This window comes from Manis pentadactyla, chromosome 2 (assembly GCF_030020395.1).
Source record: "Manis pentadactyla isolate mManPen7 chromosome 2, mManPen7.hap1, whole genome shotgun sequence".
In the NCBI taxonomy this organism is placed as follows: Eukaryota; Metazoa; Chordata; class Mammalia; order Pholidota; family Manidae; genus Manis; species Manis pentadactyla.
In genome coordinates this window covers 151,498,020-151,511,816 of record NC_080020.1, presented here as the reverse complement: position 1 = coordinate 151,511,816, position 13,797 = coordinate 151,498,020, and the positions used below count along the sequence as shown (strand labels likewise).

At 40.6% G+C, this 13,797-nt stretch overlaps 1 protein-coding gene across 1 annotated transcript in view; it reads left to right on the top strand.

The window, feature by feature from the left end:
* Positions 1-10,721: 10,721 nt before the first annotated feature.
* NMS (neuromedin S) overlaps positions 10,722-13,797 on the top strand; it is a 33,190-nt gene continuing 30,114 nt past the window's right edge. The window contains exon 1 of the mRNA XM_057497522.1: positions 10,722-11,609. The gene's annotated coding sequence lies outside the window, so the exon portion shown is untranslated. The remainder of the gene's footprint in view (positions 11,610-13,797) is intronic.

The window sequence follows — 13,797 nt, the reverse complement described above, 5'->3', positions numbered from 1 at the left end:
GAGGCTTGGGCAACAGTCACATGCGTTCATTCATTGTCTGCAGGGCTGTCACTCTGCTCCTATTCTCTTTTTTCTCCTGTAATAACTTTGTACGGGATTTAACCTTGATCCTTTTCTGTGGCTCCTTATTATGAAGAGAGGTTTTCTGGACGTTTGGAATGATGGAAAGATTCAGGAAAGTCTTTCTAACTCTATAATTTACCCATTTTCTGATGTTTTTGTGTATGTTCCAAAACAGGGCAGTTTAAATTGGCACAGCCACTGTGGAAAACAGTAAGAATTAAGGGGCTGGCACAGAGTAGCCCTCAATAACCCTCAAAACTGACTTGCTGGGGTTCCCTTCTAGGATGGGGTCCCACTCTTACAATAAATTGTTGGTTGTGGAGTCAAAATTGAACCAGATAGGCATGACAAGGATGCAAGAAAGAGGAGATCCAACCCAAGTGGGGAGGAGAACAGAGCCAAGAAACATCAGAAAGCCACCTGCTCTGTGTTTTTTTGTTTTTATGGAGATATAGTTGACATATAGCATTATATTGGTTTCAGGTATGCAACATAATGATTCAATATTTGTATATATTGAGAAATGATCACTATAATAGGTTTAGTTAACATCCACCACCAGACGTAGTTCCAAGATGTTTTTCTTGTGATGAGAACTTTTAAGATCTACTCTCTTAGCAACTTTCAAATACACAATACAGTGTAATTAACTGTGGACATCATGCTTACATTACATCCCCAGGACTTGCTTATCTTACAGCTGGAAGTTTGTACCTTTACCCATTTTACCCAACTCTGGCAACCACCAATCTGTTCTCTGTATCCATGAGGTCAATTTTGGGGTTTTTTTTTTTAGGATTCCACATACGAGTGAGGTCATACAGTATATGTCTTCCTCTGTCTCACTTATTTCACTTAGCCTAATGCCCTCAAGGTCCATCCATGTTATTGCTTATGGCAAGATTTCCTTCTTTTATTTCACTGTGTGTGTGTATATATATGTAGATATGACATCTTCTTTATCCATTCAGCCATTGATGGACTCAGGTTGTTTCCATATCTTGGCTATTGTGAATAATGCTGCAATAAACAGGGGGATGCATACAACTTTTCAAGCTAGTGCTTTTGTTTTCTTAAGATGAATATCCAGAAGTGGAACTGCTGGATCAATGTGGTAGTTCTATGTTTAATTTTTTGAGGAACCTCCATCATACTGTTTTCCACAGGGGTTGCACCAATTTAAATTGCCCTGTTTTAGAACATACACACACATAAACAAACAGAAAAACAGAAAGAGGGCCAATTATGGAGTTAGAAAGGCTTTCCTGTATCCTTCTGCCATTCTAAAATTCAGAAAAACTTAACTCCTCATAATAAGGAGCCACAGAATAGGATCAAGGTCAAATCCCATACAAAGTCATTGTAGGAAAAAAAAATAGCAGAGTGACAGCCCCACAGACAATGAAAGCATGTCATAAAGCTGTTCCCCAAAATAGAATAAAAGTGCGTGCCATTATTTCAGAATTTCCTAAAGGCATTAAGAAAAGGATATGAGATATGATGGAAGAACAATATCAGAGTTAGAAAAACTCAGAACTGAGCTGACAGAATGTAGGAAAGAATTAGAAATAAAAGAAAAAAGTCGTTTCAGAAATGAAGAATATATTAGAATGAACACAAGAGTAAATAAACAATAAACAAAAAGATAAATAGAAGGTGAAAAAGAAAAAAATTCCTATTAGTTTAGCGCTTTGTGGTTCCTGGTACTGACGCCTGTGCATTCTCATCTGCGAGCCTTGGACACCCTGCAGGCTGGCGCCTGCATCCTTGGGCACGGTCCCAAGGGGTCTGAGCACTCCCTTGCTATCTGGTGGTTAAGATATTCCAGGATTATCCTGTGCATTTCCTGTCCCAGAGTCGTTTTGCTAAGAAGCTCTGGTCTTAGTGATGAATAGCAATGTGAGACCACTGTTTGGGAACCTAGGGATGCTCCTTGCTATGAGGCTGCCCACTGCTTTTGGCCTTTTTCAGCAGAGCTAAGGAAAATATATATATACCTATAATATGTAAAAAATTTTTAATATATAAGTTTACACAGACACTTCCAGTTTTAATTTGAGACTAGAACTTTTACTTATTCTTGTCTTATTACATCTGAATTCCCTTTCTTCTATATTAAAAACCCTGATTGTCACCTTAAGCTAGGAATACACATTTGGGTGACAAAACTATGAAGAAACAAAGATGTGACTACCTTTAAGTCAGAATACTAGTAAGTTATATGGGGTGGGGAGGTTGTGATTGGGATGGACACAGAGAGAGCTTTCAGGGTAGCTGTCAAAATTCTACCACTCAATGTGGGTAGTGTTTGCCTTATAATAATTTACTGAGGTATACATTTGATTTATGTGGTTTTCTATATGTTTTACTCTATGATACAAACATTAAAAAATAATGCAGTGAATCTGCTTTGTTGTTAAAAATGCATGATACTGGAGAGGGGCGGAAGATGGCGGCGTGAGTAGAGCAGCGGAAATCTCCTCCCAAAACAACATATATATCTATGAAAATATAACAAAGACAACCCTTCCTAGAATAAAGATCAGAGGACACAGGACAATATCCAGACCACATCCACACCTGAGAGAACCCAGCGCCTCGCGAAGGGGGTAAGATACAAGCCCTGGCCCCGCGGGAGCCGAGCGCCCCTCCCCCCAGCTCCCGGCGGGAGAAGAGCAGGCAGAGCGGGAGGGAGACGGAGCCCAGGGCTGCCGAACACCCAGCCCCAGCCATCCGGGCCAGAGTGCAGGGCCCTCGATACTGGGAAAACAGGGCAGCAAGAACAGTGAGCAGGCACTGGAGGCTGGGCGACAGAGGACATAAGAAAAGCGCGCGACCATTTTTTTTTTTTTTTGCTTTTTTGCTGCTTTGTTTTGGCGAGCGCTTTTTGGAAGTCTTAAAGGGACAGGGACCCCAATACTAGGGAAACAGGGCAGAAAGACCAGTGAGCAGAGGCCTGAGGCTGGCACCGGAGAATAAAGAAAAACGAACGACCACCTTTTTTTTTTAATTAAAATTTTTTTTTTTTTTTTTAATTAAAAAAATTTTTTTCTTGTTTTTTTTTGTGGTCGTTGTTTTGTTTTGGCGGGTGCTTTTTGGAAGTCTTAAAGGGGCAGGGCGGGTCACTTAATCCAGAGGTAGGGAATCCGGGATCTCTGGGCACCCTAACCCCTGGGCTGCAGGGAGCAGGGAGGCCCCTTACGGAGATAAATAGCCTCCCAGCAGCTCCTGCTCCAACGCGACTCCACCATTTTGGAGTAGCTGCCCGAGCCAGGCCACGCCCACAGCAACAGCGGAGATTAACTCCATAGCAGCCGGGCAGGAAGCAGAAACCCTGTCTGCGCGCAGCTGCGCAGCACAAGCCACTAGAGGCCGCTGTTCTCCCAGGAGAGGAGGGCCACAAACCAACAAGAAAGGAAGTCCTTCCAGCCGTCACTCGTCCCAGTTCTGCAGACTATTCCTATCACCATGAAAAGGCAAAGCTACAGGCAGACAAAGATCACAGAGACAACACCAGAGAAGGAGACAGACCTAACCAGTCTTCCTGACAAAGAATCCAAAATAAGAATCATAAACATGCTGACAGAGATGCAGAGAAATACGCAAGAAAAATGGGATGAAGTCCGGAAAGAGATCACAGATGCCAGAAAGGAGATCGCAGAAATGAAACAAACTCTGGAAGGGTTTATAAGCAGAATGGATAGAATGCAAGAGGCCATTGATGGAATTGAAATCAGAGAACAGGAACGCATAGAAGCTGACATAGAGAGAGACAAAAGGATCTCCAGGAATGAAACAATATTAAGAGAACTGTGTGACCAATCTAAAAGGAACAATATCCGTATTATAGGGGTCCCAGAAGAAGAAGAGAGAGGAAAAGAGATGGAAAGTATCTTAGAAGAAATAATTGCTGAAAACTTCCCCACACTGGGGGAGGAAGTAATCAAACAGACCACGGAAATACACAGAACCCCCAACAGAAAGGATCCAAGAAGGGCAACACCAAGACACATAATAATTAAAATGGCAAAGATCAAGGACAAGGAAAGAGTGTTAAAGGCAGCTAGAGAGAAAAAGGTCACCTATAAAGGGAAACCCATCAGGCTAACGTCAGATTTCTCAACAGAAACCCTACAGGCCAGAAGAGAATGGCATGATATATTTAATACAATGAAACAGAAGGGCCTTGAACCAAGGATACTGTATCCAGCACGACTATCATTCAAATATGACGGTGGGATTAAACAATTCCCAGACAAACAAAAGCTGAGGGAATTTGCTTTCCACAAACCACCTCTACAGAACATCTTACAGGGACTGCTCTAGATGGGAGCACTCCTAGAAGGAGCACAGCACAAAACACCCAACATATGAAGAATCGAGGAGGAGGAACAAGAAGGGAGAGAAGAAAAGAATCTCCAGACAGTGTATATAACAGCTCAATAAGCGAGTTAAGTTAGGCAGTAAGATACTAAAGAGGCTAACCTTGAACCTTTGGTAACCACGAATTTAAAGCCTGCAATGGCAATAAGTACATATCTTTCAATAGTCACCCTAAATGTTAATGGGTTGAATGCACCAATCAAAAGACACAGAGTAACAGAATGGATAAAAAAGCAAGACCCATCTATATGCTGCTTACAAGAAACTCACCTCAAACCCAAAGACATGTACAGACTAAAAGTCAAGGGATGGAAAAACATATTTCAAGCAAACAACAGTGAGAAGAAAGCAGGGGTTGCAGTACTAATATCAGACAAAATAGACTTCAAAACAAAGAAAGTAACAAGAGATAAAGAAGGACACTACATAATGATAAAGGGCTCAGTCAAACAAGAGGATATAACCATTCTAAATATATATGCACCCAACACAGGAGGACCAGCATATGTGAAACAAATACTAACAGAACTAAAGGGGGATATAGACTGCAATGCATTCATTCTAGGAGACTTCAACACACCACTCACCCCAAAGGATAGATCCACTGGGCAGAAAATAAGTAAGGACACGGAAGCACTGAACAACACAGTAGAGCAGATGGACCTAATAGACATCTATAGAACTCTACATCCAAAAGCAGCGGGATATACATTCTTCTCAAGTGCACATGGAACATTCTCCAGAATAGACCACATACTAGGCCACAAAAAGAGCCTCAGAAAATTCCAAAAGATTGAAATCCTACCAACCAACTTTTCAGACCACAAAGGCATAAAACTAGAAATAAACTGTACAAAGAAAGCAAAGAGGCTCACAAACACATGGAGGCTTAACAACACGCTCCTAAATAATCAATGGATCAATGACCAAATCAAAATGGAGATCCAGCAATATAGGGAAACAAATGACAACAACAACACTAAGCCCCAACTTCTGTGGGACACAGCAAAAGCAGTCTTAAGAGGAAAGTATATAGCAATCCAAGCATATTTAAAAAAGGAAGAGCAATCCCAAATGAATGGTCTAATGTCACAATTATCGAAATTGGAAAAAGAAGAACAGATGAGGCCTAAGGTCACCAGAAGGAGGGACATAATAAAGATCAGAGAAGAAATAAATAAAATTGAGAAGAATAAAACAATAGCAAAAATCAATGAAACCAAGAGCTGGTTCTTTGAGAAAATAAACAAAATAGATAAGCCTCTAGCCAGACTTATTAAGAAGAAAAGAGAGTCAACACAAATCAACAGTATCAGAAACGAGAAAGGAAAAATCACGACGGACCCCACGGAAATGCAAAGAATTATTGGAGAATACTATGAAAACCTATATGCTAACAAGCTGGGAAACCTAGGAGAAATGGACAACTTCCTAGAAAAATATAACCTTCCAAGATTGACCCAGGAAGAAACAGAAAATCTAAACAGACCAATTACCAGCAACGAAATTGAAGAGGTAATCAAAAAACTACCAAAGAACAAAACCCCTGGGCCAGATGGATTTACCTCGGAATTTTATCAGACATACAGGGAAGACATAATACCCATTCTCCTTAAAGTTTTCAAAAAAATAGAGGAGGAGGGGATACTCCCAAACTCATTCTATGAAGCTAACATCACCCTAATACCAAAACCAGGCAAAGACCCCACCAAAAAAGAAAACTACAGACCAATATCCCTGATGAACGTAGATGCAAAAATACTCAACAAAATATTAGCAAACCGAATTCAAAAATACATCAAAAGGATCATACACCATGACCAAGTGGGATTCATTCCAGGGATGCAAGGATGGTACAACATTCGAAAGTCCATCAACATCATCCACCACATCAACAAAAAGAAAGACAAAAACCACATGATCATCTCCATAGATGCTGAAAAAGCATTTGACAAAGTTCAACATCCATTCATGTTAAAAACTCTCAGCAAAATGGGAATAGAGGGCAAGTACCTCAACATAATAAAGGCCATCTATGATAAACCCACAGCCAACATTATATTGAACAGCGAGAAGCTGAAAGCATTTCCGCTGAGATCGGGAACTAGACAGGGATGCCCACTCTCCCCACTGTTATTCAACATAGTACTGGAGGTCCTAGCCACGGCAATCAGACAAAACAAAGAAGTACAAGGAATCCAGATTGGTAAAGAAGAAGTTAAACTGTCACTATTTGCAGATGACATGATACTGTACATAAAAAACCCTAAAGACTCCACCCCAAAACTACTAGAACTGATATCGGAATACAGCAAAGTTGCAGGATACAAAATCAACACACAGAAATCTGTGGCTTTCCTATATACTAACAATGAACCAACAGAAAGAGAAATCAGGAAAACAACTCCATTCACTATTGCATCAAAAAAAATAAAATACCTAGGAATAAACCTAACCAAAGAAGTGAAAGACTTATACTCTGAAAACTACAAGTCACTCTTAAGAGAAATTAAAGGGGACACTAACAAATGGAAACTCATCCCATGCTCGTGGCTAGGAAGAATTAATATCGTCAAAATGGCCATCCTGCCCAAAGCAATATACAGATTTGATGCAATCCCTATGAAACTACCAGCAACATTCTTCAATGAACTGGAACAAATAATTCAAAAATTCATATGGAAACACCAAAGACCCCGAATAGCCAAAGCAATCCTGAGAAAGAAGAATAAAGTAGGGGGGATCTCACTCCCCAACTTCAAGCTCTACTATAAAGCCATAGTAATCAAGACAATTTGGTACTGGCACAAGAGCAGAGCCACAGACCAATGGAACAGACTAGAGAATCCAGACATTAACCCAGACATATATGGTCAATTAATATTTGATAAAGGAGCCATGGACATACAATGGCAAAATGACAGTCTCTTCAACAGGTGGTGCTGGCAAAACTGGACAGCTACATGTAGGAGAATGAAACTGGACCATTGTCTAACCCCATATACAAAAGTAAACTCAAAATGGATCAAAGACCTGAATGTAAGCCATGAAACCATTAAACTCTTGGAAGAAAACATAGGCACAAACCTCTTAGACATAAACATGAGTGACCTCTTCTTGAACATATCTCCCCGGGCAAGGAAAACAACAGCAAAAATGAGTAAGTGGGACTATATTAAGCTGAAAAGCTTCTGTACAGCAAAAGACACCATCAATAGAACAAGAAGGATCCCTACAGTATGGGAGAATATATTTGAAAATGACACATCCGATAAAAGCTTGACGTCCAGAATATATAAGGAGCTCTCACGCCTCAACAAACAAAAAACAAATAACCCAATTAAAAAATGGGCAGAGGAACTGAAGAGACAGTTCTCCAAAAAAGAAATACAGATGGCCAACAGACACATGAAAAGATGCTCCACATCGCTAATTATCAGAGAAATGCAAATTAAAACTACAATGAGGTATCACCTCACACCAGTAAGGATGGCTGCCATCCAAAAGACAAACAACAACAAATGTTGGCGAGGCTGTGGAGAAAGGGGAACCCTCCTACACTGCTGGTGGGAATGTAAGTTAGTTCAACCATTGTGGAAAGCAGTATGGAGGTACATCAAAATGCTCAAAACAGACTTACCATTTGACCCAGGAATTGCACTCCTAGGAATTTACCCTAAGAACGCAGCAATCAAGTTTGAGAAAGACAGATGCACCCCTATGTTTATTGCAGCACTATTTACAATAGCCAAGAATTGGAAGCAACCTAAATGTCCATCAATAGATGAATGGATAAAGAAGATGTGGTACATATACACAATGGAATACTACTCAGCCATAAGAAAAGGGCAAATCCAATCATTTGCAGCAACATGGATGGAGCTGGAGGGTATTATGCTCAGTGAAACAAGCCAAGCGGAGAAAGAGAAATACCAAATGATTTCACTTATCTGTGGAATATAAGAACAAAGGAAAAACTGAAGGAACAAAACAGCAGCAGAATCACAGAACTCAAGAATGGACTAACAGGTACCAAAGGGAAAGGGACTGGGGAGGATGGGTGGGTAGGGAGGGATAAGGGGGGGAGAAGTAGGGGGGTATTAAGATCAGCATGCATGGGGGGGTAGGAGAAAATGGAGGGCTGTACAACACAGAGAAGGCAAGTAGTGATTCTACAACATTTTGCTATGCTGATGGACAGTGACTGTAAAGGGGTTTATAGGGGAGAGCCTAGTAAACATAATATTCGTCATGTAAGTGTAGATTAGTGATAGAAAAAAAAAAAAAAAAGGGCAGTTCCTGTGTGGTAACCTCCAACGAGTTCTACACAAGGGTATAAAGGGCATATAAAAGTGTAGGCAAAGGGTCTGTTTGTGTTTATACAGAGGATCAAAGCCTAATTGGGCTACCCCGAAAATGAACTAAGATACGATATGAAAAAGAACTTCCAACATCTGCACTCTCTGGAAGACTCATGCCAGAAGATGATCATCAAAAAACCCCAACAAAGATCCACGCACTGCTACAGCTGTAGATGCATTCATCCCACCAGTTCCTGGACTTGCCATGGGAATGAGGAAGGAGATATCTAAGCTGGCCTGTGCATACAGTAAAACAACAAAATTGGACTGGATCTATACTGTTGGAACTCAACCAAGAATTTGGAGAAGTGCAAATTGTAGCGCTCCAAAGTCTTACAACTACAAACTATTTACTGTTAAAAGAACATATGGCATGTGAACAGTCCCCAGGAATGGGTTGTTTTAATTTGTCTGATTTCTCTCAGACTGTTCAAGTTCAGTTGGACAATATCCACCATATCATAGATAAGTTTTCACAAATGCCTAAGGTGCCTAACTGGTTTTCTTGGTTTCACTGCAGATGGCTGGTAATTACAGATATGCTTTGGTTATGTAACTATACTCCTATTATGTTAATGTGTGTGTGCAATTTAAGTAGTAGCTTAAAACCTGTACATGCTGAAGTTACTCTACAAGAAGATATGTCAAAGAAATAATCAATCTTCCCATGTTTTCTTCCACCTGCTACTTCTATAGCTTTTCTTCTTCCTTCCTAATTACAACCCTTAAATAGAATTCGTGCCTCATATCAAATTTACCGAGTATCATAATTCTTCCAAGTGGTAAAGATACCTCAAGACAAATGCTGGGCATAGAAGCCACAGGGCATAAATATGCAAAGAAGTAAAAAGCTAACTTTTTCAAACAATAAGGCTTCTCTCTCACTTACCAACTTCACATTTCCCTGTATGGCCCCGGAAGATGACTGGTTAGCCAGAGACGGGTAAGATTCCTCAAGGGAGGAACAACCTAAGACAGGCACAGTCGCAGGGGGGCCATCAGGTGAGAAATTGGGGATCAACAGAGGTGAGGCTTAGAACCTCACCCCCCCTGTTCTGAGAGAAATGTTCTGCATACGTGGATGTTTTATTGCCCTGGTCTAGCTTGGATTAACACATAGTCTACAGGCACACACCTGATCATCTACATGTGCTCTCTTACAACACTAAACTATGTTTTCTACCTTTATCTTGTATCTACCTACCACTTCAGCATTTTATTAAAAATAATAATAATAAAGAGAGAAATGTGGTATCCACATATAAATCAAGTATAAAAACCAAATGAGTATTCATATTTGAACTGACTGTTTAGAGTTCATAATGCATGAGCAAAACCGAAAGTTTCTGTGATGACTGCCCTTGTACTGTTCACTATGTAACTTATTCATTATGTAAGAATTTGTTCTACATGTAAAAACTTGTTTGTTGTGCCTCAGAAGATTGGAGACTGACAAAGGTTGGGCTTGGGGTGGATTAATGATTGTGCATTGAGCATTGACTCCCCTATACAGAATTTTATTGTCGTTAACAACCATTTGATCAATAAATATGAGAGATGCCCTCACAAAAAAAAAAAAAAAAAAAAAAAAAAAAAAGGACAAACTTCCAATGGTAAAATAAAAACCGGGATGTAATGTATAGCATAAGGAATATAGTCAAGATATTGTAACAGCCTGGTAGGGTGATAGCACACTTGAAACTCATGTAATGTAATACTGTGTGTCAACTACCCTTCAATAAAAAATATTTAAAAAAAAAAACAGAAGAGGAGAAATTTAGCATAGAAATGATGCAGGAAAAGTTCCTAAAACTGCATTTCAAATTGATTGGAAAAAAAAAAAATGCATGATACTGAACAGTGTCCAGAAAACAATAGATAATGAATCTCTTGTGTATGTACGTAAAACACAGACATACATTATAAAATTGTAGACATAGCATGGTCCCATTTGTGTTAACTGGAGGGAGATTTTTAAAGAACTGAACTTTCAAAATTATATGACTCAGACATTAGATTACCCAGGAACATGAGACTTCCTATGAGAATATCTAAAGATTTCTTGTTTGTATCACATCTTCTCACAGCTTTGTAGAAATGGAGATAGCCAGACATTTCAACCATTGACAGAGATATGCTGCAGAGAGTCTGAAACAATTTACCACCATGTTACCCAAGACACATAGAATGAGCAATTACAAAATTATAGAAACAACTGTGACAATTTCTTTATAAATTTCTTTTAATTATATATTCATCTATAGTCTCTTTACTGAGTATACATTTTTAAAAGTGATTAATTGGCTTTCAATTACTCTTTCTGTAGGCATAGACTATCATAAGAAGGTATTCAACAGAGTGCTAACCATGATTATAGTTATGAAAGATGGCAAAACCTGGATATTTCCCCATGGTCGTCAGAGTTAAATCAGCAGAGCACAACCACTAGGAGTGATAGAGAATATAGGATTTATTATAGGGATCTGCTCTTACACGATTGTGGGAGCTAGTTAAACAGCTTATATTCGGTTGTTTCTGCATCTGGAGATGAGCCTGACGTCCATAGGGCAGGAGTCAGGAAAAAGTAAAGTGCATGAAACAGAAAGCAGGGCCCTACACATGTGAACTAAAACCCCCACCCGTCTCCACTGCCCAGGCCTCTGACTTCAGTGATGTGGGAGATACTCTTGCCCTTGTCACAGAGCTGATGTGCGCCTGGACCAGGAGGCGGAAGTCCCAGAAGCTCAAGAACTCCAGCTGGAGCTAAAAGAGTTACGGGTCCAGCTACTGCCTCACACCAAGGTGGGTAGCAGATCTGCAGCAACGCTAATGACCTGCAACTACATCTGACTCTCTACAAGCCAAGTAGAAAGGTACAACCAAGAGTCAAGGTATACTTCTGAGTATAACTAAACATGGCTGCTGCATGTCAAGCCCCACACAAGGGTCCTGTGGCCACATAAGAAATGAAATTCTAGCCATAAGCTTAACTAAATTAATATAGTATAAACCACTACGTCCTCTTTATTTGGTACCTCTCTTCTCAAAGTTTACAACGGCACCTAAAAAGGTCCATGTAGTTTGCTCCTAAGGAATAAAGTTGTGAAGTATGTGCTTTTCATACTAAATAGATACCAAGGTACCAACTATAGGTCACACAAAAATAGATCATGCCAACCCTGACACAGGAGTACATTCCTAACCAGGATCTGCATAGCCCAAGTCCAGCTCCCTCCCTGGCCCAGCACCCACTTTTCCTTCTCCTCCCAACCTGGCTGCCCCCGCCCTGATGAGCCTCTGTGCTTCCCCAACTCCAGGGCTCGCTCCTGCTGCTTTCCCCACCTGACATGTCTTCTCTCCACGTTTGCTCTTGCCAAAACCTATTCATTCTTCATGTGAAGTGTCAGCCATGACACATCTTTCCTGATACATCTTGGCTAGAAATTCTAAACCCCAAAGGACATTATTTTCTCTCCTTTAGGGCACTTACCACTTTCTGTCTTGAGGTAATATTTATCTAAGACTTTCTCTGCCCTAATAGACTGTAAATTCCCTGGGCAGGATGCTTGTCTCAATATTCAAGTATCCCTCACAAATGCTTAATACAATACCTGCCACCCAGTTTTCAATAAATAGTTCAGTTCTTCCTTCCTGGCTAATAGCGTTAAACGTTTTTCATGTGCTAAATTGGCATCTGCATATCCCCTTCATTGAAGTGACTTTTCATGTCTCTTGCGCATTTTCTAACTGGATTTTTTATTATTGAGTTTTGAGAGTTTTTGTACAGGTTAGATCTTTTGTTATCATCTCACAGGTCCCTAAGGCTCTGTTCCTTTTTCTCAGTCTCTTTTCTTCCTGTTGTTCTGATTGCCTCATTTCTGCTGTTCTGCCTTTCAGTTCCCTGATTCTTTCCTTTCTCCATTCCATTCTGCTGCTGAGCCCATCCACCGAGTTTTAAATTTTGATTATCACATTAGTAAGTTCTAAAATTTCCTTGCTGAGACTTTATATTTCTTTCTTGAGATTTATTTATTTTTTCATTTGTTTCAGATGTGTTTGAAACTGCTTTTTAAAGCCTTTTTATGATAGCTGCTTTAAAATCCTTGTATGATCATTGTAACACCTTTGTCATCTTGGTGTTGTATTTACTGCTCGCCTTTTCCTTTCATTCAGCTGAGGTCTTCCTAGTTCTTGGCATACTGAGTGACTTTCAGTTGAAACCTGAACATTAAAAAAATCATTGTAAATCTCTGGATCTTCTTAAACCTTTCATTTTAGCTGGCTTCTCTGACGTTACTCTTGTGGGAGAAGTGGTAGCATTACAGTTACCACCAGGTGGGAGGAGAAGTCCAGGTTCACTACTTGGTCTCCACTGACATCCCAGTAGGCGTGGCTCTTCATTTCTGCTGGGTAGGGTAGGAGTTCTGGCTTTCAGCTGGTCCTGCCCCAGCTGGGTGAGTCAGGAGCACTTTGTTACTGCTCTTCATGTGGCCTCCGCTGACACCACACAATGAGGTGGTGATAACTTTCCCCTAGGCCTCCTCTGATACCACCTAAGTGAGGAATGGGAGGAGGGCCTCATTTCTGCCAGGTGGAGTGGAAGCCCAGGCTCCTCACACAGTCTCCACTGACACCAGAGGAGGGTGCTTTTTACCACCCAGTGGAGATGAAAGTCTTGACTCCCTACTTAGTCGTGTCTGACGTCACCACGGCAGTAGGGCTGGGCATCTTACAGCCTGGCCAGGGTAAAGTGCAGGCTCCCACTCAGCCTTGGCTTCCAGGGCTTGCAATGGGGCAGTAATATTTCCAGTAGTGTTTTACTGCAGTAGAGTAATTATTTTCTACACATTTTCTGTCTTTTTAGGCTGACCCTTCTGAGGTTCTCTGGGTATAGAGAGCAGGCTTTTGTGGGAGCTTTTTTGTTCTGCGCTCATTGGTGTTTCTGGATTGCTGGCTTCTCGAGCACCCAGTCTGAGATATCTGAGGCAAA